The sequence below is a fragment of the Arachis hypogaea genome, chromosome 5 (assembly GCF_003086295.3).
Source record: "Arachis hypogaea cultivar Tifrunner chromosome 5, arahy.Tifrunner.gnm2.J5K5, whole genome shotgun sequence".
Lineage (NCBI taxonomy): Eukaryota > Viridiplantae > Streptophyta > Magnoliopsida > Fabales > Fabaceae > Arachis > Arachis hypogaea.
Window position 1 is genome coordinate 75999265 of NC_092040.1, and position 5219 is coordinate 76004483.

A 5219-nucleotide genomic window follows, 5' to 3' on the forward strand; every position below is an offset into this window, starting at 1 on the left:
GTAAGTGTTGGAGTGTGGATCATATGACTGCCTTTGTTGGTTTCCCACATAATTGGCCTCTTCCCAATCTTCTCCTTCAATATTTGCTTCCTCTTGATCTTGTGTGTGTATTGCAGCCACTTGCTTTGTGTCTAACTTCCTGGTAAGCTCTGCTAGTTGCTTGGCAAACACCTTGTTTTGGGCTAGAATTGCATCAACATGGTTCAGCTCCATGACTCCCTTAGTGTTGTGTCTCTCTGAAGCATAGTAGTACTCATTCTCAGCCACTGTCTCAATCACTTCAATGGCTTCTTCCACAGTCTTTTTCCTGTTCAATGAGCCTCCTGATGAATGGTCTACAACCTTCCTTGATTCATAAGAAAGTCCATCATAGAAGATGTGCAATTGCACCCAGTCAGGGAACATGTTTGGTGGGCATTTCCTTGTCAACTCTTTGAACCTCTCCCATGCCTCGTAGAGCGTCTCACCATCTTGTTGTCTAAAAGTCTGAACCTCAGATCGAAGCCTATTGACCTTTTGTGGGGGGTAGAAACGTGCCAGAAACTTGCTCTCCACCTCATCCCAGGTTGTTAGGCTGTCCCTTGGGAATGATTCCAGCCACTTAGCTACTTTGTCCCTAAGTGAAAATGGGAACAAGAGCAGTTTATAGGCATCATCCTGGACTCCATTGGACTTCACAGTGTCGCAAATTCTCAAGAATTTGGTGAGATGTTGGTTTGGATCTTCATTAGCACTCCCACCAAATGAACAATGGTTTTCCACCAGTGAGATTAGCTGTGGTTTGAGTTCAAAATTGTTGGCCTGAATGGGTGGTTTCTGAATGCTACTACCACAATTCCCAGAGGTTGGGTTTATGTATGAACCAAGAACCCTCCTCTCAGGAATGGCATTGTTTCCATCATCCCTCTCATGGTTGTGAAATTCTCTATCCATGTTGAGATCTAGAGCTTCCTCAAAATTGTCCTCAGATTCTCCCTCAGATTGTTCTTCTCCCAGTACTCTCTTCCTTCTTGCTTCCCTTCTAAGTTTATGAAGGGTCCTCTCTGGTTCGGTATATGGAGGAGTTGATGTCTCTCCTCTCCTACCTGTCATACAAGAACACACCACAAGTAACAAACAAGTTGAATACTCTTGGTTACTGGAAGAGTATTGGTTAGAGCAGTTGACGAATTAATTCAAATAGTTAATGGGTTAGTGAGTTAGTTGCTTGAAAGGAAAGGCATAAGAAAGAAAAAGCAAATAACAGAGTGCAGAAATTAAATTCAACAAGTAACTTAAACTAAATTAACAAAACAAGAAAAATGCTCAATCTAGTTAACTTCCAATTTGAGAATTGTCAATCGAAAACCAATCCCCGGCAACGGCGCCATAAACTTGATGCGCTATAACTGGGTATAGCTACGATTAAGGGAAATTGCATAAACGGCAAAATTCCTTCCGGCAAGTGCACCGGTTATCGTCAAGTAAAAACTCACAATAGAGTGAGGTCGAATCCCACAAGGATTGGCTGAATGAGCAATTCGAATTAGAAGTTTGATTAGTTGAGCGGAATCAAGAATTTGGTGTGAATTGCATAAAGTAAATTGGCGGGAAATGTAAATTGCAAGGAATTGAAATGACTGAATCTTAAATTGCGAGAATTAAAGTGCGAGAAGTTAACTTGCTGAAATTAAAAGGGAATTGGGGTGATTGCATAAATTGAAATTGCAGAAGGTAAATAGAAAGGGATAGATCAGAGAGATGGGTTCACTGGGGTCAGGAGATATTGAAATCTCCGAATCAAAACATTTTCATCTCTTCCTCAACCAATGCATTCATTGAATCTTGCTTGGCAATCTTATATGATTGGATCCCAATTCCTTGGCTCACCAATTCTCTCTAAAAACAAACAGATTCCGAATCCCTTGGTTTAAATGTTCATAAGAAGAGATGATTGCTCGATCACTGATTATACCACACAGTTTCATGAACCACAATTTGGTAGGATTACATGTCACAATATCCATCCAAACCCCAATCCAATTCACTGTGAGAAAGCTTCTCTAGCATGAATCCTCCATTCCTTTCCCAAGGTTCCGAAGGATTCCAATTATGGATAGTTTCTTTCCCAAGACAACAAACCAATGGAATTAGATCGAGAAGCTTTCTAACAAAATTCAAGAGAAAAGATTGAAGAAGAAGATGAAAACTATTATTGATTCATTGAATTACAATAGAGCTCCCTAACCCAATGAAAGGGGTTTAGTGAGTCATAGCTCAGAATTCAATTACAGTATGAAAAATGCTAAAGTGTCAAAAGGTTTCCAACTAACTTCAATTCTATCCAATTTATACACTTTCTAAATTGAGCTTCTGTTGTGTTTCTTGGGCTTTGAGGCCTTTCCTTGATTTCCTTTTGCTTTAGGCTTGTGGTCCATAATCTTGATGAGGCTGTGATCCAATTCTGTAACATTCATTGAGCAAACTTAGTGATAAACAAGTAATGACACCAGACTCAACAATTTGAAGTTCCAGACTCATCAATTTTTCAGGCCCAATCCCATAAACCATGATATTCAATTGGGTTTCATGCCATAATCAGTTTAAGTTAATCTTTGTGCTCAATTGCTAACTTGAACTTCAATATAATTGGCCCAGAAACCTTTTCAAATGGTGGTGTTTAAGTTTAAGTTTAAGTTTCAGTTTAAGGTCAAACTAAAACTTAAACGTGGAATTGGAAGAAAGCAACCCAGGGGTGTTCATTGTCGAGCACGTTTAACCTCCAGTTTAAGGTTAAACTGGAGGTTAAACTTGGAAATGAAGAAAGCACACCCTGGAGGCAATTTGGGTCGACCACGTTTAACCTCCAGTTTGAGGTTAAACTGGAGGTTAAACTTGGAAATGAAGAAAACACCCTGGAGGCAGAAAATGGTCGAGCACGTTTAACCTCCAGTTTGAGGTCAAACTGGAGGTTAAACGTGGAAACACTTCCCTTTCTTGAGTCGTCACTTTGTTCTCTTGTCAACCTTGCCAATTTGATGCCAAATATGGACTATTATACCTCGTTGGAAAGCTATGGATGTCTACTTTCCAATGCAACTGGAAGCGCATCATTTGGAGTTCTACAACTCGACTTATACTCCATGGAAGGTGAAGAGGTCAGCTGGCCTGATTGCATGTTGGTACTATGCTCTTCTATGCACATTACGGGGCTGTTTTCTCCCTCAATTTTTAGTATCCACCATGCATGCCATATATGCTTGGAAAGCACTAGATGTCTTCTTTCCAATGCATTTTGAATCACCTCATTTGGAGTTTTGTAGCTCAAGTTATTTATGTTTGAAGAAGGCATGGTCAAGCTGTTCCATATAACACGTTTAAGCTCCAGTTTAAGGTTAAACTGGAGCTTAAACGTGGAAATGCTCCTGGTGCCTTTCTTACTTCTGGCGTTTAACCTCCAGTTTGAGGTCAAACTGGAGGTTAAACGTGGAAATGCTTCTTGGTGAGGAGAAAGTGTCGAACACGTTTAACCTCTAGTTTAAGGTTAAACTAGAGGTTAAACGTGGAATGCTCCCTTGGTTCAAATCATCATTCTGGCGTTTAACCTCCAGTTTGAGGTCAAACTGGAGGTTAAACGTGGAATGCTTCTTAGTGCCCTTTCTCATTCTGGCGTTTAACTTCCAGTTTAAGGTCAGACTGGAGGTTAAACGCTAGTTACAGCATTTCCTCTCTTCTCATGATTTTGGCGTTTAAGCTCCAGTTTAGGCTTAAACTGGAGCTTAAACGTCCCATTTGAATTTCAAGCTTCCTTCATTGATTTTGTTTCTTCCTTGCCTAGCCTCTCTTCCCTGAAATCATCCAAACAATTGCATCAAAGTCTTGCAAAATTTCATGAGAATTCATCCATTCATAGCATTCAAGTAATATCACTAAAAACTCATGGAATTTGCATCAAAATCATAATGTTTTGGATGGTTCATTGCTTTGTTGGTCATTTAACCATTCTTGGTTACTTTAAGCTCAAGAAAATGCATAAAACAACTAAAACTAACAGAAAATGCTAGTGAAACTAGCCTAAGATGCCTTGGCATCATTCAAACGCCAGAAAAGGGTAAAGAGCTGGCGTTGAACGCCCAACCCATGCTCAGTTCTGGTGTTCAAATGCCAGAAACAAGTAAGGAATTGGCGTTGAACACCCAACGGAAGCTCAGTTCTGGTGTTCAAACGCCAGAAACAGGTAAGGAGTTGGTGTCTAACGCCACTCTAGCTTCCACCCCTGGCATTCAAATGCCAGTGGGGGGATCAGACACATACAAGTGCTGATAGCAACCCCTCTAATAAGGCTTCTCCAACCACATCTGTAGGAAATAAACCTGCAGCAACTAAGGTTGAGGAATACAAAGCCAAATGATTTATCCTCAGAAACTCCACCAAGCGGAACAGGATAAGCAATGTGCTCGCTTTGCAGACTATCATAGGACTCTTGAAATAAAGATTCCGTTTGCAGAGGCACTTGAGCAAATACCCTCTTATGCTAAGTTCATGAAAGTGATCTTAAGTTATAAGAAGGATTGGAGTGAAACTGAAAAAGTTTACCTCACTGAAGAATGCAATGCAGTCATTCTGAAAAGCTTACCAGAAAAGCTTAAAGATCTCGGAAGCTTTATGATACCACGCACATTAGAGGGTACTTGTACTAAGAAAGCACTATGTGATCTTGGAGCAAGTATCAACCTAATACCTGCATCCACTATCAAAAAGCTTGGTTTGACTGAAGAAGTCAAACCAATCAGGATATGTCTCCAAGTTGCTGATGGCTCCATTAAATACCCATCAGGCGTGATTGAAGACATGATTGTCAAGGTTGGGCCATTTGCCTTTCCTACTGACGATGTGGTGCTGGAAATGGAGGAGCACAGGAGTACAACTCTCATTCTAGGAAGACCTTTCCTAGCAACGGGACGAACCCTTATTGACGTCCAAAAAGGGGAATTAACCCTGAGAGTCAATGAGGACGAGTTTAAGTTGAATGTTGTCAAAGCTATGCAGCATCCAGACACCCCAAATGACTACATGAGCATTGATATTATTGACTCTCTGGTGGAAGAGGTCAATATGTCTGAGAGTCTCGAATCAGAGCTAAAGGATATCTTTAAAGATGTTCAGCTTGATTTGGAGGAACCAGAGAGAATAATAGAACCTCTAAAAATCCCTCAGGAAGAGGAGAAACCTCCTAAACC

General features: G+C 40.6%; 1 non-coding gene across 1 annotated transcript; it reads left to right on the forward strand.

The window, feature by feature from the left end:
- The first annotated feature begins 403 nt into the window (after positions 1-403).
- LOC112805120 (small nucleolar RNA R71) lies at positions 404-507 on the forward strand. The gene has a single exon (XR_003203730.1). It is a non-coding gene; the product is annotated as a small nucleolar RNA R71 (small nucleolar RNA).
- Positions 508-5219: the final 4712 nt, after the last annotated feature.